This window comes from Dermacentor albipictus, chromosome 1 (assembly GCF_038994185.2).
Source record: "Dermacentor albipictus isolate Rhodes 1998 colony chromosome 1, USDA_Dalb.pri_finalv2, whole genome shotgun sequence".
Classification (NCBI taxonomy): domain Eukaryota; kingdom Metazoa; phylum Arthropoda; class Arachnida; order Ixodida; family Ixodidae; genus Dermacentor; species Dermacentor albipictus.
This window is the reverse complement of record NC_091821.1, coordinates 236253836-236281527: the sequence shown is the minus strand read 5'-3', so window position 1 is coordinate 236281527 and position 27692 is coordinate 236253836. Positions and strand designations below refer to the sequence as shown.

General features: G+C 50.0%; 1 protein-coding gene across 2 annotated transcripts in view; it reads right to left on the bottom strand.

The window, feature by feature from the left end:
• Nucleotides 1-27692, bottom strand: part of Eip75B (Ecdysone-induced protein 75B) — a 370621-nt gene that overhangs the window by 43916 nt on the left and 299013 nt on the right. The window lies entirely within an intron of this gene.

Sequence of the window (27692 nt, the reverse complement as noted above, 5' to 3'; positions counted from 1 at the left end):
CGAAAAAAAAAACGGCGGCCATCAGCTGAGAGGGAGGAAGGGGCCCATGAAATATCTCGCGAAAACACGTTCCTGGATCCTGCGTGGCATCCGCGGCTCAACGGGTACGAAAGAAAAAGAAACAAAGAAACAGTGACAGAGAATCAGCAGCGCGGGAGACACGGAGAAAGGACGACCTTTTGCTGCTGACAGATTGCCCCGGAGCTAGGGTGCATCGGCCCCGTGTTGGGTGCACGATAAGGTGGGGGGACAGCACCACTCCCCCTCCGCAAAGCTGTATACGCTGCGGCACCAAAACCAACGGACGCCCAGCGGCGGATCTTCGCGGTCACGGCGGTGTCGCTTGCGAACTGCCCGGCGCTCTGTAAAGGAAAGCTCGACTATGTCCTAACGGAGCCTCCGGCGTTGCGTCATCATCAGGCGACACGCCGAAATGACTTTTCAAGCCAATACTCGCGCTTTCATTCGGGTTCTCAAGCGGAGTGTGCCATCACTTGGATCACTGCATGCATAAGCAGTTATATTTACACAATTTGCCGTTTAGCCCTGCCTTAATCACCAACTAACATATGTCCCATTAATTCGATTTAGGAAAGCGGATCGGACCAAGCCTATACGAAGAAGCGTTTTTTTTTTCTCCCCTCTTCCATAAGCTACTTTTTTCTCACCATTGCCAGCAGTAGGCTGAGGTGGATCTGCGGAACTAAGGAGGAGCACCATCGTGAATCCCAAGGCGTCCATTGACCGGAGTTCCACAGGTTTCTTACGAGGTAGAATGCAGATTCACCATACACGACATCCCCTGTAACATTATTGCTTTTAAAATTAACCGGCGATATTTAGCACCTGGCGATTATAAGCGTAAACTATGATGATCCACATCGCTACGCCCCAGATACACTGGTGTCGCGTATGATGTTTATCTCGCGCACCTGGCCTTCCAATTCGGTAATTCTGGGGATCGTACGAACCTGCCGCACGAGGTGCTAGTGAAACCCGCATACCGCTCAGTGCTAGCGTCCGATGACCGTTCACCTGCGCGTGGATATAGGAGCTGTAGCTGCTACAAGGGTATAGAAAGCGAACTGGAAAAAACAATGGATGCCCACGTGTTTCAGGGTTCGCGATCGGATATGTAAAGCTGCATGGTGGAACGGCTGCAAACTCTCGCGGTTCGGGCACTGGAGTGCACAAGCCTGGAAAGAGGTTCAAAAAAAAAAAAGAAGAAGAAGAAGGAAGGCGCAGAGGAGAGAAGCTGAAAGGAGCAGGCCTAACAGCAAGCAAGAAATGAAAGAGCCAGAAAAAGAGCTCAGGCCCACTCAGACGACGAAAACGCTGGGTGTCACCGCGGGTCACGATAACGCTCGTTTCCCCCGATAATGCCGCCGCTGTCAGTGACTCCCTATGACCCAGAGAAAAATAAGCGGTGCAAAAAAAAAGGGGGGGGGGGGCTTGTTTACGACGCCCTCCGCGGCATCGTCCCCTCGTCCGTTTTTCTTTGTTTTCTTCAGAGGAGGGGAAGGGACGCGGGGAAAGACAATGGGAACAAACATGTTCGGGTTTCACATGTAAGTGTATGGAAAGTGAACAGCAAAAACAATGAATGCCCACAGGTTTCAGGGCTCGCGATCGGATAGGGACCCGGTGCTGGGCAGTTATGCAGAGGCGGCAAAGGAGGCTGTGGCGGCGTGCTTCAAATGTCGTTCCATCGTTCACGGCGATTTAGCGCCGCTGCATTGACGCCATTTCGCAGCTGCGCATCGCACGCACAGCGTCATGAATTCCTCTCGCGCTGAATGTGAGCAGAACGATTGAGCAGAAAGATAGATTGCAGCTTAAACTGCGCGTTAGCCAAGGAGCTGCTTGCCGATCAATTCTGACACGCTCTGTCGGGCTCATTGCTGCTGCGAGCGAAATGTCGTCGGCAGGAGAATAGCACGCACAGTTTGCACTGACTCTCCATGGGCTCGACAATGCGTCTTCAGCGCTTTTGTTATTCGTTGTACTCAAGAAATCGCCCGGCTGATAACCTTCAAATGACGTGAATTATGTGCGTGCGTCGTCGCCACTGACATGCGTCATCGCCAAGATATTTGCGCCTTCTTGAAGCCAGAAGGCACAAACAATAAATCGAGAGCGGAAGAATTAAAAAAAAATTATTAATCGGCATAGCGGCACATATGCGCTTAGAGGCATGTATGCATCCATGTAGCCTCACTAAGCCTCAGTGGATGTTTAACCGTGCTTCTTTACTGAATAGGTCAAAACACCCGCGTGGAATGGCCACACATATTCGATAATGGCATGCCGAGGCGTGTGCTCAGAGACCGGAAAATGTACCGCGCGCACGCACGTGTACCGCTTGAACAGTGTCCCACTGTGAGGATAAGCAGGGGGCCCAACGTTTCCCACTACGCAAAGAGCGAAGGAAAGTCCACGACCCTCTTTCGAAATTCGTTCGAATGCGCAGCCCACGCGAGCTTGGCGAGCATCGTGCATAACGGTGACATTTTGAGGCCCCTTAGAAGGCGCGGGCGAAAGGTCGAGACCGCGAAGACGCCCGCAAGTGCGAGTATGTAGCATGTTCCGCAAGGCGCCCACGAGCTGCACATCTCCGCGGCGCGCACAATGGCATAGCGACGACTAACGGGAGGGGGGAGTCGGCTAGTGGCGGGGGATATTATTGCCATCTTCCTGCATAATCAGCGGCGGGGCCTTCTGGGCCCGTCAGCCGGTTAGCAGCGCCCCTTCTCGCTCCCCGAATATGCGCGGAAAGCCTTGCCGTGCGCGCTGCCTGCCGGCAAGGGCATTCGCCCGCGCGCGCCCGAGGTCTTGAGAGAGCTCGACGCGGGGGAAGCCACTTCTCCGATAAAGGTGAACTACTTTTCGGGGCCGCGCCGTCGCTGAGGTCGTGCGCACCGTCGGGATCCGCTGCCCAGCTGGGTGTGTGCGCGCGTGTGTTTAACCTTTCCCAGGAACGCGCGCACCTCCGTGCATTTTCAATCCGCTGCCATGGTTAAGGCCGCGGCATTTCCGTTTGCGGCGCGGTGGAAAAGTCCTCCCCCCGCGCTGTGGCTCGCTAGCGCCGCCTGACGGCGAGCGAGCGCGACAGTCGGCGGTGCGACAGGTGCGACCGTCAACGCCGCGGGCGCAAGGCTGACAGCCTGCGCGGCACGCACCCTTGTTTCTGTTTTTTCCCGCTCGACGTGCACGCGCGCAGCACTAACGGTTCTGTTACGCAGCGAATACACGAGGCGTATGCATAACCGGAAACTGGAGCCGCTACGCTTGCTCTCCGTTCGAAGCGGCGTGCATCGAACAAACACAACCCTTAGGAACGACGATGTCAACCGGAATTTATTGTCATTGCTCGCGGCGTAGCCAGTCCACACGGTTAAGCTAACATTAAACGCTGGAACTCACCTTCCTTTTTCATCATATATAGCGACATGTAGCTACACCTGCAGACTGCTATTGTGGCGTTCGCACTGACGATATTCCTCTGGGAGCTATTCGGCCCACACTACTGCATTTGGAGTGTCGTCAGATAATTTTCATTGCCGCAAATCCTTTTCACAGTGCAAACTTGGCGACGTTGAACCTGTGCAAGGTATAGTAGACCGAAATAACTAGCCAGGTAAGCCGTATTCCTAGTTCTGGGGTTTGACAGAAGGTACAAAATAAATAATTAATGTGTGTGTGTGTGTGCGTTTTAAGTACAAACTCTAGCCCTTTCCTCTACATGCGCTGTCAGTGACCTCGAATTCCACACGCGTGTGCTGTATTGCGTAAGCGTGACTCCACTGAAACTAAACCACAGGCTAAATAAAGGCCCACAGCGCTCATCTAGCACCCTCTTCACATAAACTTGAAAGCCCCATTAGGTACTCAACTGTACAGCGCTGTGTCATCGTTAAGCTCTCTTCATAGTCGCAGAGAAACGAATGAGCGACTTCACGAAGAAGTAACCGTACAGAGTGGCACGCTGCGATAACTAACCTCACACGTCGTCACGTACATTCAAAGGCTCTCAAACGCTTTTCAAAGCAGAAAGGCACTATTGTCTCTCTTTTATTCCCGGAGCAACAGGCACAAGGCACTCATTATATCAGTACGGGCAAGAAAGCTCGCCAAACGCCGGCAAAAAAAAAAAAGAAAAAAAAATGTGTAATGAAAAGGGTCGCTTCTACTGGTTAGTTTGTTAGTTAATGGTGCGTTTTTCGGCGGATACAACGCATTATCACGCAAGAAGGCGCGTTGATTTAGGGCAGCCTGGAGACGTGTGCACCTATATTCCTTTGATTCGTTGTCGCCTGCAGCAGAGAAATCTGATCCCTCTGTACCCAGGAACAGAAGCCAGTAACTGTAAATCGCAGTCTGCTCCACCGACTGTTAAATGTCGACACCGTTACCCTTATCACAAGTTATCGCGAAACATTCGGTCGCAGAAACGGCGACGCGCCTGTATGCAAATGGAAATAGTTGACGACATTCAAATGAATAAAACTTTAGTTAAACACACACACACAAAGAAATAAAATCAGGGAACCCGCTACCGTTTGCACACTTTATCGCGGCCACAAACGCCGCTTGCAGTGCGTGCCATATTTTTCTGCATGAGTGAGATGAGCGAACGCGATGAAAGCTGCACATAATGGCTGCATCAGATCACGTGTACATGCTCCAGCTGTTGATTAAATGAGGGCCCGATTTGCCCACCTCATGTGGTAAACCTAGTATACTTGCTACGCCGTTAGTTCGATCAGTGTTAAAAAAGAACAAGAACTTAGAGCCGGCAACTTGAGCCTAGCAAAACTCGTGGTTAAAAAGCTATGGAGAAGCAAAAAAATGTTATATGAACATAAAAAAACAATGCCCTCTTAGGAGAAATACACACATGTTGGTAAACCTGTAATATTAAATGCAAAAAAGAACACGGACGCACTCATGGACCAACAACCAAAAGCTCCATTTCTAGAATTTCATTGGCTGTGGAATTTTAACTCGCAGAATTGAACTTGAAGAACTTGCATACTTTTCAGAACGATCTAGTGTTAAATACCAACGCTTTATGATTAATTGCTTAATGAGTTATATGCCCATCTGTTTCAAGTAATGCGCATAGAAACCACTTTCTTTACGTTTAGGAAAAAGAAACAGCAGTAAGGGAAAAGGCAGGGAAGTGAACAAGAACGTAAAATCTGGTTTGCTACCCTACAAAAATGACGTCATGTACCCAACTAGCCTAACAGCACACTCTCCTTATGTTCTACATACGTTTTAACAATTCTTTGTACCCTACCATTCTGTATATCAGGATCTTGTGAGGATTGTGAATAAATAAATAAATAAATAAATAAATAAATAAATAAATAAATAAATAAATAACATAACATATTTTACTATTCTAACGGGCAGTTTAGCGTGGACGTGCACGCTTTGATTTGCGCGACGAAGTGCATCGTTAATGCGCTCCTTTCTTCCTCTACATCTTTCGTTCAAGTTGTCCCTCACGACCGCGGCAATGTTAACTGTGCGGTGCATGGAATTTATAATCGTGGCGATGCCGTACATTGTACGCTTACGCTAACGTGGTTGTATTCTTTGCAGGCCGAACAACAATGACTGATCTGGCTTTTCTGTCGTAACCACTTCGTACCGGAGACGTTCATGAAGCTGGCTTCGTCTGCGATTCAGCTGCGTGTCTTGGAAAAAAACTGCCGTGGCTGGAAAACAAATAGACGAACGCAAGGGTAAAGGAGAAGAAAAAAAAAAACTGAGAGAGAGAGAGAGAGAGAGAGAGAGAGAGAGAGCTGAGCATGCTGAAGTGCTGAAGGCCGTCTTGCGCACCGGGCACCGTCGCAACTGAGACACGGGGACCATTTGCCCCCGCAGCAAGCACTTGGACCGCTTGCACCGGTTCGCGGTATCGCGCATCTTTTGACCCCAGCGCAGTGGATCACTGAGCCAGTGCTGGGAATGCAGGGTGGCCTTGCGGACACGTCACGGGAAGGCGCGTGCATTGACAGCGGGCCCTCCCCCTCTTCGTTCACGGCGCCCATTAGTCACGTCCGCAACGGCTCGCTTTAAATAACGCCCGATGGACTCGCACGTAGGCAGCGCGAGCACTAGTAGACTGCCGCGCTGTTCGCAATCCTTCGGCGTCGCGTCAGTACCGAGAGCAGCAGAAAGAGAAAAAAAAAAAAAGGAAAAGGTGTGTGCGCGTGTCGGGGGGGGGGGGGGGAGGGGGAGAAGGATAGAGCGCTAGCCTGCGCGCCGTGGCGCGTCGCCCAATCTAGTATTTCGGCTCTGGAATACGAAGTAATCATTAGTGGGTGCATCCGGCGGCTGCTTACCAGCGCATTTTCGAAAGTGAAGGCTTCGATAGGCCGAATTCGCAAAACATTTTTTCGTTAGTAAGTGCTGTTTGCCATTGGCCGGCCGTCTTCAATAATGATGTGCCTAACATCACGATTCACCTGGCACCTACTCTTACGAACTGTTCTAGCGTAACACCGGCGTTGTGATGTCCCAGGCGCCAACTTTCGCATGTCTCGCTTTTGTCCCCTTTAGTGAGGCCGATCTGCTCCGCCGAGTGGCACGCAGGTCCGTCACGATTCAGTTGCATGGCTTACGAGCACGTACTAAGAGTCGCTTTATGTGGGCTTTTGCGGCTAGTGATGTGGGACCTACTCGGTATTGTGTCATCGACATGTGTCAGCCACGATCAAATACCGAATTCCTCAACCAACTTAGGCGGCTTAACCTCTCGTTTCGTGACACTCCAAAGACGCGCCTTGTCGTTCACGTTCTGCGAAACGTCACCTCTACACGAGCTCCAGCACAAACAAGCGACTTCTTAACGCTGAAGTCAATAATTCTGTTCATTGCTCAAGATGAAACTAACACACTAAAATAATCGCGTAAATAATTATACATAAGACACAGTTCGTAGAAGTTTCATGACGTTCATAACAGAATTTAAAAAAAAGATTAATGTGTATTTTTCCATTCAGTTGTATAGCATTGCTGAAATGTCAGAACGGCAAGTTTTGCCCTTCTAGGCGACAATATTTCCGCGAATTGACGCGATTATTACGACGTCTCATCGAACAATGGCGTTTCAACGCGTATCATCGGCCTGACAATACCGTCCGGATATGCCTTCGCGTACCCTCGGCGAACGTCCGGTCAAGCGTCGTCTTCAGGCTGTTTACGACGGCTCACGTGACGAGCTCGAGAAGAGGCGATTGCGTTTCCGGCATGGCCAAACAACAGTGTCGCCAGCGTCACGCTCGAGCCGCAGCAGTCTGGGGACACACGAGGGACGTTCGAACCGCCACAATGAACGCGTGGCACGGCTAAAAATACGGCCCTCTCGATGCAGACAAACAAGCAAGGAGAGCGCATCAAAGGAAACGCCGTTCACCGGGAGAGGGACAAAACAAAGCGAAGCCCCCATCCGGCGGCCGCTCGGATGACGACACGTCCCGCGGAGGAGGAGGTGAAGGGAGGGGGGGGGGGAGGACTTGGCTTTCCCGGCGCAGCCGCCGCACGCGCGTTTATTGACCGCGGTCGCCATGGAGACGTAACCGGGTCAAGTTCAGCTCCACCACGCCGCCGCCGCGAGCTCTAGTACGCGCCTCAGCCGCCAGGGCAGCGCTACTCTACGGTTCGCCAAAAGAGCCCCCGCCGTGCCACCTTCCCCACAGCGCACTACAACGCTGAGGTGCAGCCTACGAACGCGTTGCGCCGCTCCCCACGACTAGTGATTGATTCGCCTCTGCAGCCCCGACTTTAGACAGTCGAAGCAGTTCGATAAGCGTCAATGTTTCTTTTCGCAGCACTAGTGTGGAACACACTCGCTGACGTCTTTCTTGTAAGGCCAAAAGAAATTTCCAACAACGTTCCAAAATGTGATATGACCATGTAGAAAGAAACCTGACAAGCGGTACAGACAACTATAGCATGCGGTGATATATGCCAATAATGAACAGCGGCAGCCCTTATGTAAATACATGAGGGAAAGTGGTAACAAATGTCGCACCACTCCAAGTTCACCACCCAACATACAGCACATACTAACGGCGTCTGTAAACAGCTTTCATGTAGATTGGTTTATCTATAGCGGCTTCCAGAGGTGAATGCTCTCGCCCTTTTCAGCTGCGCACTTTTTATTTTTCCTTCTAGCTAAAACGGAATACTGCATCATCCGGGCCCAAGTAAGCGATTGTATGACTGGCTATGCAATGTGCACAGACATGAAGTTATCGCACCTACATTGGTGCACAGCATGTATTTGTATCGGCGTGAAAGCCTTGCATAGCCTTGCAATTCGTCATGCAGTACTTTGACTCGGCATTCACGGAATCTGGCCTCAGCATCGGCAAAATTTCCCGAGAGAAGTCGCAAGAGAACACCTGCGCCGTGATGCGCGCTCCACAGATATAGCGATACGGTCAGGACTCAAGGCCGCATCCTACGCCGAAAGAGACTTCAGGAGAATTTCAACGCGCTCTTGTCTGGACAAGGTGTTTGGCCCATGAGTAGCTGCACCTGCAGCCTTTAGATTTGATATGACGCGCTTTGGGGCAGCATATGCACAGTCGTCTGCCATAAAGTTCTTTTTTTTTTTACTCGTTATATCACACGCCCGTGCGGAACGAAGCAAATAAAATGAATCATGCGATCATAGACAGTTCAAAATGACCGAAGCCTTCGATCACCTGCTACGGTGGTAAGGTATCCGAGAGTGTTGTCAAAACATATTTGTTTATCCTCGGTTTCATACACCAGATGAAAATATTTAAGAGTCTAAATTCTATTAATCGGCTCAAGGAAGCAACGGCAGCCTTAAAATGTAGGGCTCTTACATTTCGCGCGTGCAACTGCTCAGTAGATCGTTACAGTAATATTCAACCATTTTATCTTATTTTATCCATTTTATCTAAAAAAAGCGCATGGGACATATAGCATGAAACAAACTGAGAAATGCACATCTCAAGACATCAGGCATGGTGTTGCAGAACTCGATAGTTAAGGTGTAGATGACAGATTTGATATGAAAAAAGAAACACCAACAACAAAAAAGTAAAGAATAATATAAAATACATGCCAGCATGGGCATTACTCGTATCCATGCCTTCGTTTACGCGATCACCGATGAGGCATAAATCATGAGCGCAAAAAAAAAAAGAACCCGATATAAATTTCTACGCGACAGAGATTGGCGTTAAAATGTTTGCTTTTTTTCGCAGCGCCGAATTATTGTTTTGCTGTTCCGCGCGACCAGGCGTTGCAAGTTTATTGCGCCTCCACCAGATGGCGCCACCTCCCGTCGCAGCGCCAATGCTCCCGTCGGTCGGGTCGTTGACCGCGCCGCCTCGCGCATGCGCCGTGCTCGCGCAACGGGGTCAAGAAGGTGGCGCGCTTTAGAGCAACCATTACGCAAGCCGTTTTGGTTCTTCCTCTTTCTTTTCCGCGCACAGTTCCGATTACACTTTTTCTTCTTGCCGTTCTTTTCCCTTTGCGCCGTGGCATAACCAGCATAACGGCGAAGAAAGCATACAGCGTTACGCATGCAGTGCCGGACTTCCTTTTCCGCGCTGATACTTTGTCACGGAGTCGCCGAATCGTAAGCCATTCATAAAATATGGTTTCGCTGCAGGCAAAAAGTTTAGTTTGGGTGGATGGGCGTCTCCGCATCACTTCACGTTACCCTCTTGTGCTTGTCGGAATGCGTCGCGTGTCGTGACAAGCAATAACTTTAGCACAGCACGGCGTTGATAGAGGCTAGAGGACAGACATCTCATCTCACATTTAGCAGCGTTTATGCAAACAACCATATCATTTAACACCGTACGAGCCAGATCCCGCGCTCTTGAACGCTACTATCAGCTGAGATGAACGCGGAGACGTTGCGTCTGTGTGTAAAGGTTAACGAAAGACTTCTGAGAGTGAAACCATTTGCACCAGTGACGCACTTAAAAGACGGATTAAATAACGACACGTTTGTTTGAGATCGCAGTGAGTCTGTTGGCACTTGTCACTTTCTTCGAGCGATTAGCCGCTCTTAATGAAGCTGCGAGATAAAGTTGATAAAAATAAATGTTGCATGTTTTTGACAAACCGTCGTAGCGATAGAATAAACGATGATGTTGTCTGTACTTAAATGTTATTAGACTAATATATAATTCGTCGACATCTGCCTTGTCAAGAAGTATTTCGCCACAGCTGGAATCTAACAATCAAGCGATATGTACCCTGCGTTATTTAACCGGGCGGCTGCAATGCTTGTGGATATGTATGCGCATCAGGTTTGAATCCCCAAATACGTAACGCTAACTTCCAACGCATATATTTGTAACGCGCCGCGCACGGCGCAGCTTGAGATAAATCTCGTAATTTGCAAACTTTGAATTATGGCGCAATTCTAGAGACTTCCCGAAAATAGATGACTATAAATTAAGCTAATTTAAACGAATAATTTTGCAACTCTACTTTGATAGTTTTGAAGCAAGATATTTGCTGATTTTGATTCCACGCACTCGCTCTCCTTGCAATTCTTAACTTGTACAATGCCAACCGGAAGTAAGCTTTCTTTCTTTCCGTCTTTCTTTGTTTAAGCTACTAAATTTATAATCCATTTTCTAGCACTCGAGAAAGCATCGACGCAACGCTTTATGCGCTCTCATGTACCCTTATTGCACAACAGAAGAATATTTTTCCACAGCGTCCCATCGCAGTCGCCGAGGAGGACGCTCTGTTCCTGCTTAGCGCAGTTGAAGCAACGCTGCTCCAAAGATGGCGCCAACAGCGAGCTGGGCAGCCGACTTGCAGCGCGCCCGCAGCGCCAATGTCCCTAGCGGCGCGCCGGCGAAACGCGGGGTCGTCGCCCCCGGCATATCTGGGTCACCCGGTCCGAAAGTGGAGAGGGCAACCGGCGGCGGACGCGCGAGGAGGGCGCCAAATCCGCAATTATGTCACAGCCGAAAAAAAGAAGGGCCCCCTTCCTACAACCGATCACGCACGGTTGCTTCGTTGCGTGCAGCTGGCGGTTCCCAGGAAGGGAATCGTACCGGTGCCTTCTCTGCACTATTCCGGCCGTGCTCATACAAGCATTTCATTCCTCCACGGAACGCAAAAGACACCGCGGACGACTCCTCCGCGGCTAAAACTCGATTGTTATTATTGTCAAATCTCGGCAAACGTCACAGTACAATGACTTTGTTTTGATGAGCTGCAGTTTCTGCGTTGCGTTTTAGAAGCTACGATAAAGCTATGAATTCCGAATGCATTTCTCCACAGCGGCTCCCCGAATCGCAGCAAAGAACACTTCACCAATTTTGTACGTTTCCTCCATTTGTGGCGGGTGTCGAAGCCTGTAACTTGAGCAGCAAACCTCATCGAAGCTTCCGCGACCGCTATAGTGCATAACTTTGAGCGATGGGCTAATTCAAAAAAGAAAAGCCAGTTACGCGTGAATGGAATTTTGTGCGTCAGAAGTGTACAGTTGTCAAATGTCTAGGCAAGAAGGCGACAACAAAAAGAGCGGAAATTCTCAATTCTATTGCTGGTGAATCGGCAGCAGTAGCGGTTTGAAATTGCACCGGGAACACCATGACATGTCATCTCGGGGTCTCCTCTCCACATGACGAGGTAGGAGCACAGTAGTGAGGACATTGTTATTTCTTCTCTGTTTGTGTGTGTACGTGTGTGTGTTTTTTAATCGGTGGCGCTCATTCATCAGCGTAATGCAAATTTCTTACTTGAATGTTAAACAGAATAGGGCTGCTATCATAAACGCGGTATACTTTCTCAAAGTGACGTTAAAATATGTCGTTACAATGGCATTGTCTATTGTAGACCGAGAGCTTGTGCAAAAACGAATGATAACGGGATGAAAGAGCAATGACGACTCTTTTTCTATTAAATTTCTGGTTATAATCACGCCCTGTGAAATTTAAGTCCTCATGAAAGTAACGATAAGAATAAATTACAACAGAACCTTTGCGCTGCTTATGTAATATTGATTTAACGACCGCTTTACTATACATCACTCCGGAGCATTCTTTAGAGCCGAAATTCCACGCAATTTGCAATTCGCAAGAATTTTTTTTCTTCATACTCCCCGTTCATTTCTTCTTTGTTTCCTAGCGAAGTTGCCATAAATACCATTTCCCCCCAACATTTGCCACCAAGTGTATGAATTCATGGAAAGAAAACTATAAGTTGTTTTTTCCAAACAAATGCGGCCTTGTCCTCTATCCTGGAAAGCTTTCCTCGCAATATTCCGGGGTGATCGAAGAAGGGGAACAGTGGTCGCATGGTAAACACCAGGTACATATAACTGTGCAAGGGTGTTACATTACTGGAGGAAGCCAATCAGCCGCCAGACGCGAAACTGAGTGCTAATTGGCACGACAGTGTGACACACGCAAGCGTGACACGAAACACTGCCGGATCAAGTTAAGCGTCCAGGACGAACTGGAACATGCATGATGCGCGTTTCATCAGAGCGCGGCCCAGTCTTGGAGTCCCACTGGGCCGCGGCGCTGGTCCTGTTTCACGGTGGTGACGCGAAGCCCTGTCTGCGGTTACGCCTGCAGCCCCAGCCTCAACACAGCGCGCGAGCGAAAATACCAGTGGCGAGGAAATAGAGCCAAGTGGGAAACAGAACGGCCGAGAAAGAGCACGCGGCATCGGTGCTCTGGGCCGATGGGAGGCCGCCGCCGCCGCATCCGGAAATGCGAAACTTAATCTCAACCCATTTCTCGCTTTCGATTCCGGCGCGAGAGGCCCGCGCGTCCTCGGCGCTCGGCTGTCCCAGTTGCGGCTGCTCCCCCCTCCGCCACCAACGAGGACGGGTTCGTTGACTCCGCGCGCGTTGCCGGGGCGACGGGTGCCCTTCGCCGACTTTCGGCCCGTCCCTCTCTCGCCTCCGCTCCAGTCCCACTTTCCTTCGCCAAGGATATTCCGGGCCGAGCGAAAGTGGAAGGCCGCCGGGCGCTGCCGCCCGCTCGGCGAGCGAGCGCGAGCGCCCTTCCTCGGCCGCCGCTACTACCGCCGCGGCGGCTGGCTCGATTGTCTGTGGTGATGGACGACGCGGCGGCGACGGTACTGCTCGCCAACGCCGCGCGCGAGGCCAGCACCGATGTTGTTGCTGCTGCTTGATCCGCCCACTTCCGTACGGGCGGCACACGCAGGAATATGAAATTATGTCTTAAGACCGCCAGTGGGCACAAAGATCGAACAAGTGTAAATTTATTAGGGGAGAGCGCTCTTGCGTAGTGCTGCAAAAATCTATATCTGAAAGTCCTTCCTGATGGCAAAGTGTTTCTTAACATGCCGAAGCTTAAGTAATTTACTGCCCGCTCCAACCACGAGCAAATTATAAGAGAATGCAATGCGGACTATGCTTGATGTGATAAATTGGGATGCACTAAAGACACGAACAAATGTAAACCAGAGGAGCATCATTGGGCTTTTAGTGTCCAGGAATGGCTGCTAGGTGTGGTTACAAATGTCTACAGTGGCCATTGCCATGAATGTAAAGTTAGATAAAGAAATACAAAACACCATCTCTATTGGAATAAATTCACCCTCATGTCAATAACTGATACTATTCTATAGGCGAACCACTGTGCGCATCATGGGTGAAAAAGCAGGGACTTCCAAACCAGTGGTTATAATCTGTCATGCAACTTCGGCGCAACGGCATTGACTTATGAGAACGAGAACACTGCTGTCTTCCATTTGATGAAAGCGAGGCGGAGGTTGACGCAAAAAGTATTCAAAGGAAATAGGAGACCTGGAGCTGCACAGTCGTTGGCCAGCACTTTCTAAAAGTACTCCGTTGAAGTTTTTGTAACTCGAAAGCTGCGATAGCCAATTCATTACCTATACGTACGCAAGAACATCATCCGTGTCACAGTGTAGTTTGCGTCATCTTGCCCGACAAGGAATGTATATCTTTTTCTTCTGCGAAGGCGTAATGATCCTGAGAATGTACAAGCACTGAAAAAAACCATCAACTGCGTAACAATTATTGTAGTTTTCCCCCTTGTTATATTTTTTTCCTTTAGCATAAGGCAATTTCTTGGACAAGCCGCTTCAGCCTGAACAGATGTTTATAGTGCTGCAAGTGCTACTGTGCTGTGTGGTGACGGTATACGGTCACAGTATTTGACTGTGATTGTATGTCTATGCTACTTTCTTTATCTCTACTTTGCTATCGCTTTACCTCCCCCTCCCCTCTCTCCCCAGCATAGGGTAGCAAACCGTATCTACCCCTCTGGTTAACCTCCCTGCCTTTCCCCTTTCTTTTGTCTATCTCTCTGTCTGGCAAATAGGAAAGTTTTTTTTTTCCATGAAACAGTTAATAAAGCAAGTTGAACTGTCCCTTTTGTAGGTTTCCGTTTGAACTTCCATAAGGAAACAAGGAGTTAGAGGTCACACATCTGTGTGTTCGCATCCAGAAGGGGCTGTTCGCGCAGGCCAGGTCCTAGCAGCGTCAAGGTGACTGTACTTCCGCACGGTGTTACAAGTACCCCACAGGTGCAGCCGGACACCTGACGTATCACGCCGTTTTTAACCGACCGCGCGTAGACTTTGTCCATGTTATAGCCACGGTGCGGCCGGCATATAATACTATATTAGAGGTATCCCTCTTTAGATTCAATGCGCCAGCCTGGTAGATTATCTGCTACTTTGAAAAAAAGAAAACAAGTGCGTAAATAAACGAAACGTAGCTTGCCGAGGTTAAAACGCGAGATTCGATAGCCATTGGTTCGGCACGCCTCATCACGATTATCGCGTACTGCATCTTCCACTCAAGGGAGCTGTCACTTTGTTCATTGTGCACTATCCCGGCTGACTGGTAAGCACGCGCTTTCTTTTTCCGCTCTTTTCCGCACAATAACAAAGTACCGCGTTGCCGAAGTTTAAAAAATAAGATACAGCAGACTAGCAACACGACAGAACACAGTGGTAAAAACTGTTTACTAGATATTTTTTGACAAGAGTATGGTGCTTGCCCCCATTTACATCTTTTGGCTGTTACTCCAGTGGTACCTTTTTGCCGTTGTCTCAAGTCCGGCAGCGTATACAAAGACGGCTTCGCACACAGACGGAGCGCTACACAGTTGCTCTACCAAGAAAACTAGTGAGATGTGTCTGCTTAGTCAGAACGTGCAGACTTATTCATTAGTCACCTTATTTTTTATCAAGAGAGAGAATGAAGAGGAAAGGCAGGGAGGTTAACCAGATATGAGTCTCCGGTTTGCTACCCTACACTGGGGATGGGGGATAGGGGTTAGAAAGATGACAGAGAGGGAAACGCAAAAAAAAACGAACGCGCACACATGGAGACACACACACAAAAGGCGTTCCAGTTAAAGTCGTTCACACAGGCCGGTAGATCGCAAGAAGCGCAAAAGCGCTTGCACGGCCTTCTTCTGTGACGGTAGGTCCTTTCGATGTTGCAGAATTCTTTTTTCGGAGAGCGGTTGGTCGTCCAGTTGGTCTAGTTCCTGGCTGAGGCATGCCCTCTGTGGACTGTACTGCGGGCAGATGCACAAAATATGGCCAATTGATTCTTCATGGCCGCAGTGGTCACAGGTTGGGGTGTCGGTCATCCCTATGCGGAAGGCATAGGCTTTAGTAAAGGCAACGCCCAACCAAAGTCGATATAAAAGCGTGGCGTCTCTACGGCGAAGCTGTGATGGCGTTCGAAGACTTAATGTTGGATCAAGTGAGTGCAGTCGCGGATTTCTTAAATGTGGCTCATTCCATTGCGACGCGGTGCACTGCCGAGCAAGTAGGCGGAGCTTCCGTGCAGCGTCAGTTCTAGAAAGAGGAATGGGGACGTGGCGCTCCTCAGTATGGGCTGAGCGGGCAGCGTGATCCGCCCGTTCATTGCCGACAATCCCGCAGTGACTTGGAAGCCACTGAAAGGTTATGTCGTGGCCTGCATCACTTATATGGTGTAATGTCTCTGTAATATGGAATATTAGTTGTTCGTGCGGTCCGCGTCGTAAAGGTGACAGTAGAGACTGCAGTGCCGCCTTCGAGTCACAGAATATTGTCCATTTGTGTGGCGGTTCATCACCAATGTGATGAAGAGCAGTAAAGAGCGCTGCGAGCTCTGCTGCTGTCGATGTTGTCGCGTGGGTCGTCTTAAATTTGATTGTTGTAGCTTTCGCTGGTATGACGATTGCCGCCGCGGAGCTGCTTGGAAGGACAGATCCATCAGTGTAAATATGCGTAGAGTCACGGTAGTTCTCGTACAAATATAGTAGCGTGAGCTGTCTAAGGGCTGGTGATGACAGATCAGCTTTTTTCGAGATACCAGGTATTGCGAGGTTGATTTTCGGCTGAGCGAGGCACCATGGAGGGATCGAAGGTCTCGCAGCCGGAGTGAAACAAGCTGGCAATGATTCATCATATGCAGTTATCGTTTGGCTGAAAGATGTGTGTGGCCTGTCCGCTGGTAGAGAGGCTAAATGGTGACGAGGAGTCCTGGCTAGATGCCTTATATGGGTCCTGAGTACTTCAATTTCAATGTGGGTCTTGACAAGGTGGTCTCTAGCGATCGCTATCGTAGCCACTGTTGAAGCACTCTGAGGCAGGCCTAGACAGATCCGGAGCACTTGACCCTGAAGACTTTGTATAGTGCGTAGATTCGTTTTGCCTGTGTTGTTTATTGCTGGCAAGCTGTATCGCAGAAATCCCAGAAAAAGCACCCTGTACAGTTGTAACATGGCACTAGGCGACATTCCCCAGGTCTTGCCAGCGAAAAATTTGAACAGGTGGCATATGCCTGTCAACCGTTTTTTCACGTAAGATATGTGTGGGCTCCATGACAAGTCCCTGTCGATTATGACACCTAGAAACTTGTACGATCGGACCCGTCGTATTACTTGGCCATTTATCGTTACACTGTAGTTTGCCATGGGTTTGCGCGTAAATGGCACCAGTGCGCATTTCTCGGAGGAAATTTCGAGGCCTCGATTACGGAGGTAGACAGCAGTTTGTGTCGCGGCTTTCTGAATTCTCGCTCGCAGCTGTAGGCGTGTTACTGCAGATGTCCATATGCAGATGTCATCCGCGTACATTGATAGCCTGACTGTGGTTGGCACGTCCTCAAGGAGAGCAATTAGTGTTAGATTGAATAACACGGGGCTAAGTACACCGCCCTGGGGGACGCCGCGGTAGCTATAATGTAGAGAAGTGTGGCCTTCCTCGGTGCTTACAAAAAAGGATCGCATGGATAGATAGCTCCGTATCCATTGAAACATCCGACCACCCACTCCTACCTCTGCGAGAGCAGAGAGGATGGCTTCATGCGTAACGTTGTCATACGCCCCTTTAACGTCGAGGAATAAGGATGCGCAGAGACGCTTACGGCGTTTCTCATGTTGAATGTAGGTGACCAGGTCGACGACGTTATCGATCGATGATCGACCGCGCCGGAAGCCCGCCATGGCATCTGGGTAGGTGTTGTGGTACTCCAAGTACCACTCCAGGCGTCCTAGGATCATCCTCTCCATTACTTTGCCCACACAGCTCGCCAAAGCGATCGGGCGATATGAGGAGAGCTCCAACGGCGACTTGCCAGGCTTCAGCAGTGGAACAAGGCGACTTGTCTTCCAGGTTGTTGGTAGCGTGCCATTTCTCCAAGATTCATTGTACACCTCAAGAAGAACCTCTCTCGCTCGCTCCCCCAGGTGACACAAAGCTCGGTAGGAAATTCCGTCAGGTCCTGGCGCTGATGTGCGGCTACACAAAGCTAATGCTGCCTTAAGTTCGTGGATCGAGAATGGTAGATCCAACCGGTGATCACGTGGTGGCGGACAGCTGCTCGAAGGCGATGGAATGTTGGTAGCTGTGAGTTGGCCGGATAATCTGGCGCAGAAATCCTCTGCCACGTCAATCTCCGATCTCTTTTGAGAGAGGGCAAGTGCCTTGAATGGGAATCGCTGTACGGGAAGTGTCCGCAGTCCGCGCACCGTTCTCCATAGTTGCGATAAAGGCTTGCGTGGATCTAGCGACTCACAGAAGGCAGCCCAACGTTGCGATTCGAGCTTGTCTAACCGGCGCTGTATCTTCTTTTGCGTGCGCCTGGCGGCCCGTAGATCGTCCATTGTTTTCGTACGTCGGTATCTTCGTTCAGCACGTCGTCGGATTGCTCGAAGTCGTTCTAGTTCCACATCATAATCATTAAGTTTCGAGGAGCATGTTAGAGTACGCATAGTGTCTTGCACCACGCTCTTGATTGCCTCTTCCAAGTCGAAAGATGGATTGGCGTCGCAGTGTTCTTCCATAATAGACTGAAATTTAGGCCAGTCCACTCTTTGGATCGTATCCCGTATTTTGGAAGCGGTCAATCCTCTGATCTTGATGTACGTGGGGATATGGTCGCTTCCGTGCGTCTCTATGTCCACAAACCACCCTGCACGTCTGACTAGGCTTCGCGAGACGAAAGCCAAGTCAAGACAGCTGCTGTACGTAGAGCCACGTAAGAACGTAGGACTTCCATCATTCAGCAGCCAAAGTTCATTACTGGAGGCGAAAGATACCAGAGCTCTGCCTCTTCCGTTGATCATCGGACTTCCCCAGAGTGTATGATGGGCGTTGAAATCTCCAGTGATGACCCAGGGATTGGAAGTTGAGGAAAGGATGTCTCGTAGTCTGTTGTAATCAAATCGACTTGACGGAGATAGGTAGGCGCCTATAAAAGTGAAGGCCAGATTCTTTTTCCTTACGTTTAGGCATATATATTGATTACTGTCATTAGGTGGTACAGGCTGATGAGTGTAGGTGAGGTCACGGCGAATGAACACCAAAACCTTACTGTTTTCATAAACAGCTGACGACATAAATGATTCATATCCAGAAAGCCTGATTTTGTTCGATAAGTTCGGCTCGCAAATGACGATAATGGGAAACATATTGGCGAACACGAAGCGACGGAAATCCGAAAGGCGCGCTCTGAGTCCGCGGGCATTCCACTGAAAAATAGCTGCTTGTCGGACCTCTTCCCTAAAAGACCGTGGCTGTGGAGCCATGATCTACTCAAGGGTTGCAAGCACCGGACTCAGAGCGTCCAGTACTTGAAGTGCACTTCTGGCAGACGGTGTGTGCATGTTGCTTAGCAGCACGCGAATGGCATTCATTAAAGGCCTAATAAGTGCTATCACTTGCTCATCTGTTTTCCGCGACTCCTCGGATACAGCACCTTGCTGTACTGGGGGCGGCTTCTTCTGCGGCTCTTCTGGCGGTCGTGTACGCGGAAGTGGCGGCCATTCCTTTGTGGAGAGAGATCTGGCAGTTTGCTCCCTTCCAACATTGGTGATCGGAGTGCTGGAAGCGTCCGCTGATGATGATGCTTGACGAGGGGACTTTTCCTGAAAGCTTGATGTTTTCCGCCGTGAAGACCGTTGTCGGTGACGTCGTCTTCGCCGTACTTTCACAGCGGCCTCTTTGTGGGTAGAGTTATCTCTCACCATTTGCTTAAGAATGGTGAACTCTTTCTTGATCTGGGGACAGTCTTTGGAAGAGGCGCAGTGATCACCTTGACAGTTAGGACACTTGAACGTGGTTGCGCTGCAGTTGTCTTCTGAGTGGGGTTCGGCACATCGAGGGCACACGGCCGAATTTCTGCAAACACCCTTCACATGTCCAATCTTCTGACAATTGAAGCATTGCATTGGTCTTGGAATAAATGGTCGAACCTGGTGGCGAAAGTGGCCGACCTTCACGTAGGGTGGAAGGCAGTCGCCTTTGAAGGTTATCTTCACACAACGTGTGTTGCCGAGGCGACCAACATGCACAATCACGTTGTGTTCGCTTGCTGGTTTTATGAGAATTGGGAGGTCTGCATTAGATATTTCATTGTCAATGTCATAGATGACTCCAGTTATTGTGGCACCATTCGTTGGCACGATGGATCGGACCTTGATGTTTCCCAGCTGCGTTACATGTTGTAGTATGGTCAGTGCACTCGGGTTCATCACATCGATTGCCAGGATGTTTCGTCTAGTATTTATCCTGACATCCTTGATCTCATTTGGCACGGTGTTCTCTAGATACACGGAGAGTGCTTGCCTGTTGAGGACGCGCAGGTTGTCGGTAGCGTTCTGTGGCACAAACAGGATGGAGTGAGGCCATCGCTGAGGAGCTGTTTTCACAGTGTTCGAGCTGGACGCCGAAGATGAGTTGATAATTCTTCGTTTGGCCTTGCGGTACTGGACAAGTCGAAAGCTGTCCTCCGAGGACTCGTCACCTGATGCGCAGTACAGCTCTGTGTCCTCGCTACCACTTGACGTACTTCCTCGCTTCCTCGAACCGATGTCCGCGGGTGAACGGGAACCGGGAGGATCCTCGGGGTGTTGTACATCCATCACCGCGATGGAGGGGGCGGTAGACCCCACAGGTGCAGTAAGAAGTCCAGAAAAACACAGAGACGGGCGAGATGTGTTCCGCAAGAGAAGCACTTCGTCTTCCTCTCATTTTTTTATCAAGTTTTACGCCCAAGTAAAGCGGCCGCGGTGCCGCACCTCAAGTACGCAAATGCCCACCTTATATACCTTATACCTTATACGCAAATGCCCACCCACACTGAGCTTGGAGTGGCTAATATGCCCGCTCCAGGGTAAAAGCGGCTTTTCAACGCTCTTCTGGAGAAACAGAGATAAGGCTTACTAAAACTATTCGTACGTATAAATAGGGAACACAGGACATGCAGATCTGATTCCACTATTATTATTATTATTATTATTATTATTGTTGTTGTTGTTGTTGTTGTTGTTGCATTTGGTGTTTTGCTTGTTATCGATGTATACATATACGCGTGACTCTGCTTCGACAACGATAGAAGAGTGTCTGAGGGGGGGAGGCAGTGAGCGACATGTCCCAAGCTGAGGCATCCAGCGCTTAGAGATAGGGATCGTCATTACAGGCAGGAGCCAGTGACATGCCGAGAAACCCCGCGGGTGTGACCCCCAGCTTTCGGACGCGGGGCAAAAGGCGCAAAGCGACGTGGTCCGCGAACGAGGCAAGGCAAGGGGGGGGGGGGGAGGGAAGGGATATATCGGCGCGGCCATGGCTGCGCGGGCGAGCAGGCGCCACGAGCGGCTTTTTTCTAGCACACGGCCGTGACGGCGAGCGTTCACCTGCAGCAGCGCCGCACGCGCTTTTTCATTGGGGACAAGGCCTGACGTAACACACATCTCAGTTCCACGGTGGGGGCAAGGTCTCGCCGAAGCAGCACCATTCCTTCGGCACTGCAACAGCGAACGGGCTGGCTGCACGCAAGGACTGGCCGAACCACGGCTATGCTGCTGCCGCACACGCGCTGCCGACGCGCGCGCCAGCGCCGCGACTTAATTTAACGCGCTAACGTGGCGCGTTCCCGGTATCCCAGCAGCTCGCCTCAGCTGCTATACCTCACTTAGCTGAAGATGATAATAGTTATACTTGACGTTAGAAGAGTGCTTACTTCTGGCAGCATCTCCGCGTTCACAGCCCGACTCGCTTCGCCAATCGGCGAGCGAAGCTCTCTCCGTTGGCGTATAGCACCGAACATTGCTTCTAGCTACGAGCGGATAATACGCTATAGTGAGTCGGAGTTGGTCGGAGTTACCATAGCCTGAAGGAAACTCTCTGTGGGGCGGGCTTCGGAATGGACGTCACTGCTACTGCGCGCGCGGCTGCCTTAGAATTCTCCCATCATGCGCAGTGGTACCGACTTCGTACCCAACGTGCACCGCGATGGTACTCCCGACTTGGTAGAGCACTCATTCGTTTAGACACGCCATGAAAAGCCTTGCGAAAACTGTCCGACGCATTTCTAGTGAGCGTGCTGAACTCACACGCCTCAGGTGTTGCGCTTAGCTTGCCCGCAGCAGAAGACAGTCGGAGGTCAGACATTTCTGCTGGGGCACGCGTGGGTTCGGCACTCCGCAAGTGTGGTTTGCGATGATGGGCACGCGTGTGACGAACGTCTTCGAACTAAAGTGCTGTACACTAAGAGGAAGTGTTAACATAAAAGGCGATAGAGTGAAGCCGACTGATATGCCGGCAATGACCAATCCGTGTGTCCCAGCGAACGTTTTCAAGTTGTTCAAGGAAAAAAAAAAAAAACGTTTAAAGATGTGGTAGCTCAATTATAAGATCTACGGTGTTCCGCTGTCAGACCACTGTCGACCGAACACCACAGGTCTTAAAATAGTATCTTGTATCACGTTTTTGTAATATATTTTCTTTTTTCGTTGGGCAGCTTGGCTAACGTTAGGTAAGACACCCTATGTCTTCCTCAAGCTAATGTGAAAAAATAAAAAATATAAGTAGAAATTATCAAGGGGGGGGGGGTGTGGCAGAGAAAGAGAATTCGTTACAGTGCGCTCTGTGCACTGAAGGGCCGCAGTCAGGTATAGATTTTTCCATTGCGTTTAACAAATTTTTCGATCAGCAACGCCGCAGTATTTCCACGAAACGGTTAATAACGCGCGCCTTCTGTTATACAACGGAAAACTATAACCTCCTTTTTTGTATCCGTATCAGCTCCGAGCGGGGTTGATAGTATCGGCGCCCACTTCTCGGTTGCGCTAAACGCGCACGCAAACGGACGGCGCTAAGCGGCAACCTTTCCGCCGACAAAAGCGCGAGGTTGTAAAGAGAAACAAAGGAGGCGAGACTCTGGGAGCTGTGACGCACCGTTCAAGGCGAAAAAGAAAAGTGCGCCGCGGAAAGGAGGCTCGACAAAGAGAAGCAAAACCTGCCGGCCTTTACGCGCTGCCCAGAAACGCAGGTTCGCGAGGGCGAAGGGGAGGGCGCCCGGCACCACACTGCGTGCGCGCGCGCTCTCCTCTAAACATAGACGGGGGTGGGGAGGTGGAGGGTGCGCGTATACCAGCGTGTTTCGCCTACGTCTGCCGCCGCGCGCATTGCACCTTTTCTCGTCTCCACCCTCTGCGCTCGCGAACGCAGCGTTTGATTGGTCCGCTGCCGAGATGTAAACGGATGCTTCGCAGAAACAACTGTTGCTTTTTCGCAGCCAGTGGCCGGCTCCCTGCACACGCTGAAGACGTGCGCTAACACCTCTTGAATCTGCCTATTCCTTTGTCATTTCAACCTTGCGAAAAAGAAAGAAAAAAATCTCATAGAACGAAAGAAGGAAACAGAAATTCGCCGTGGTCACGTGACCAATCAAAGACTGCTACGCCGACAACGGAGAAGGTGCCTACGCGCGCTCTGTCCTTTTTCGCACCTCGCGGACGACTTTGCAGGCGCATTCTCGCTTCATTCAGGAACCCAGCGCCTGCACGCAGGTCGATGTTCACACTTCGCCGATTCCATTCGGTTCGGCACGCTTCCTCTCACAAAAGAGGCAGCATGAATAATGGCGGTGTTACGCGCGTCGCCTTCCATCGCGATAAATAATACGAATATGACTGAGACTGAGGCTTTGTCTTTTCCAATAAGGTTATTCAAAAGGAAGACTGCAGCAAGTTGGAGTAAGTATCACCGGAAGAAAATACTTATTCACTGACGCCTAGAAGGTTTCTGCTTCGACTCAGTATCGAGAATGATCGGACACTCGGAACTAAACATACATCCAAATTTATTAACTATTTGTCCCCTTTAGTAATGCTCTAAGTTCATTCCGTCTCATGCAGAAATAATACGGAGTTCTGAAGTAAAGCCCCCACATTGCGTGTTCACTACAGCGTTTACAGAGGTTGTGACAAAACCAACTTTAAAGTTTCTCAAGTATGTACGTAATGAGGCTACCCGAACGCAAGGCCCATTGGCACATGTAAAACCTCTTATCAGTATCGCAACTCACACGCAGAAGACGCATACAGTAGTAAAATTTAACAATAAAACCAAACATGCGGGATCGACAGCAGCTGGTCAACGAAACGCGCACGTTTCTCAGCCGTTACAGAGTCGGATTTCAGCTGCGCGCTGCTCAATTTGGCAGCATTGAGGCATCCCAGCACGGCGGCCTCCGAACAGGAAGCTACGCGGGGTGCAGGCACGCAGCCGCAGCCGCCGGTTCAGCTGGCTCTAACCCGACGGGGCCCAGCTTTGGGCCGAATGCAGCACGGCGCGCAACACCCCAACGCTTCCGCTGAGCCGCGCGACGGTGACGCAAGGATCGGATGGTGGCGGGAGGGGGGGGGGGGGGGGGGGGGGTCTCACTTTCGTTTCGGGGAGCGCGCGCGCGCGCGCGGCGAAGAAAAGCGCGGTTCTCCCTCGGGATGTCGTCACCAGTGACCTAGAATGGGCCGCGCGGGTCGTTCACCCGCCAACCTAGTCACGCGCCGCTCAACCCTCCTCCCGCGCGCTAAGGTTGTTCCTCCTCTCCGCCCTCGGCGGTGCGCGCGCGCGCCTCTCCCCACCGCCGTCGTTGATACGGGCATCGATTGGGTCCCAGTGCCACGTCCGCTGCGCACTCTTTGCCCCGCCGCAACTGCTTTTTTCGGGACTTCCTCTCCCCCTTTTCTTTCTGGTCGTTTGGCGCTCTCTCATCGCAGCAACAGGAACACGGTGCCCTCCTCCTCTTTCCAGTACCCCGAACGTCCCCAATGACAAGCGCATAATTTGCTACTACTGCCTGCAACATCGATCGCTCGGACGTGAACTATCGATCTCCCGATAGAACGGACTTAGTCGCCTGTACGGTTGCTGCGCCCGAACGTGTTAATGAGAATGATACACGCTTCGAACTGGCTTCGATCTCACGCCACTTCGAAAGCATTTCCGAGCAGAGACACGCTAGTTAAAGGACTCGCGTTGCACGCGTGAAGAATAAGGAACTTGTGTCGATAGTTCCAATGCTGCCCAGTAGTGCTCAAATACTCCAACAGTGAGAATTGTTTAGTGAGCTGGATGCCTTGCATCAATTTGCGCTTTTCTAAAGTTTCTAAATCGTTTCTACAGCTTCGTAATAACCTGCAAATATTACTAAATAGATTACACAGCGAAGCGATTCAGCTCGAGAACATTACCTTTAAAGCTATTCGTAGACATTTTAACTTAAATCTAGACGAATTGCTCTGATCTTTTTCCTTCCTTGTATTGATTTTTTTAGCAAAAAAAAAATTGTTTTTTGGTCTGCTGCCTTTTTTGCACAAGATCAGTATGTTTGCTTTGTTCGTTTTGCTCTGAGTCTAGCAGAAAGATATTTGCATAATAATTTATACATTGGACTTTTTTTTTAGAATGCTCTCTCTGTAGAAGATTGCATTTGTCTGTGTAGGAATATATGCTTACATTTTATGTATTCCTGTAAGATTTCTCAAGTTTGCATTTTTGTACACAACTTGCTTTTGTTATTTGCGTAATTTTTGTGTATAATTTCTCAAAAGTTATAAGCTGATTGTGTTTGTTATTGCTGTCCTCGCCAATGCGGGGCCTGCGGCTTTGTCAAGCTGTCGAAATTAAAGCTTCTTCCGCACGCCCCTTCGTATCATTACATTATACTGATGCGAAAATAAACATCATTGTCATTGTAATTTATACTAATTAAATGTGTAGCAAAATATTGACATGTGCGTGCTCTCTAAAGACACATATTTTGTGTGGTTGTCTTGAATGCAACATAAGTTACTGAACCGATTTATGAAAATGTGATTAATATAAATAAGTGCTTCTATAGACACAAAATTCGGGTGAAAGAGGTGGGGCGAGTGTGAGATATGTGTAGAAACTTCCACGATTCCAAATTCCCAACACTAATTTTGAGAAAAAGTACATTTTTCAACATACATCATATTGGGCCGAGCACCTAGCTCCGCCCTTTTCGCCTACGGCTGCCGCTATATCGATACCGTTACCGCACGGGGAACACTGACGCGCGTGCGGTACTACAAGCGCATGTCCACCTGGCTCGGGCGGCAACGGTAAGCCACTTTAGGTCAGCCAAAACGCTCTTTCCCCACTTCCCCGCAACTTTTTTTCGCGGAAGCCAGCTACGCGCTGGCGAAACTTGGCGCGGCAGCGCCGAAAGAGAGCGGGGCGGCCCATCCACAGGAGACGGCGTCCTGCATGACCGTGTTGCGTTCCTGTTTCGTATGCGTCGCGGAAGTGGCCGATCAAAGTCTGCAAGGGTGCCTCCTAAAGGGCAGCGACAAAAAGGGCAGCGCGCGCGCAGCCAGGAACAAGCCCCTCGGTGGCCCACTCCGCGCTTGCTTGAGCGGTCGCCGGAGAAGGGGGGCCTACCAAAATAGAGGCCAAGCGCCCGCACACAACCGGCGTTGCGTAAGTGTTAGGCGTAGAGCGAGGAGGCGACACACCTCCTTGCTCCAGACCACAAAGATGGCGCTCAGGCTCTTTTTCCCTTGCTTCTTTTCCTCCTGAAAGTGAAGCCGCGCGCTCTTCCAGGCGGAACTTCCGCGCGAGGAACTGCTCCGTGCAGGCGGGTAGATTGCGCAACCGCCGTCACACCGCGCGTGGTAAAACAAATCGAGCCGAGGCCCGAACCGCGGTTTGAAATCCCTTTGAGTTTGACGCACGAGAGCATGCCTCGACGAGGCTCGTACCACGGACACAGAACCGCCGCTTGCAAAACTGTCGTGCACATGCGGAAAACACACGAGCTCGTCAGCCTCGGGCCCCACTCACAGCACACTGATACAATGCAGGCAGAACTGCAACATGCCGCAGTGCAGTGTTACATGAAATGATCAAGCAAAAGTATCGCGTAAAAGTTTCAAGGCGCCAGAATAAACCAAAATCGTGTTTGATTCAAATGTGACAGTGCTGGATGTGTTGTTTCATTAGACTTCCCGCGTTGTGTGTCAGGCAGCGTTTCAACGCTTCAACAGCATGCGATTCAAGTAGTGTTCCACAGAAATGATTTTCGCTGATATTTCTTTTGCATTCAAAAAATCAATGTACGGCGCATACGATGTTAGCGTGCACATCTATTGGTTTGCTTGCTTATTCGTGCAAGGATATACGCTCATGACTAATGAATCATTATTTTTGCGCCCGTTCAGTTGTACATCGAAGTCTGCTACCTCAAAGGCGCCGCACACATGAACGCTCATAAGCTGCACGTTCTTGTTTTGAGATTCCATTGCAAGAAAGAACGAAACACGCATCCCATTGTTATGCGACACCTTACCGTACATTGTCCACATGCGGATATGCGTAACGCGTATATAGCTTATAGGGACATTTCAAGAGTTATACATCGCTAAGGTAAAACTAAACGAAGCTTGCTTTCAAAGGTCTACCGTCCAACAATTATGTGAAATAAGATGCACAGCAAGCCCGCGCAAGCGAATGAAAGATATACCTAAGAACGCGATATATATGATCGGCCAGGGACGTAACACAAACGAGATTTTCGTTTGAATAAAGCACAGCGCCATGAACACCAAAGCCGAGCATGCGTTCTATAAATGCATTCAAGTGATTGAGACAGCACCTGCGAAACCGCCATTTATTCCGAAAAAAAAAAAAACGCGCTTTATTTATGCAGCATCACATCACGCCTTTTGACTTCAAGCAATCAATTGCGGAAGCAAATGGGAAGCGATGCACGCTAGTGTGGGCCTCTCATCATTGAAAACTATAGCCGAGCTACCTTGCACAGTGTATACGCCAACGAAAGCGAAACTCAAATAAACAAGCAGTGCCATGCTCAGAGAAAATATCGACAAATGCATGCAAACGGG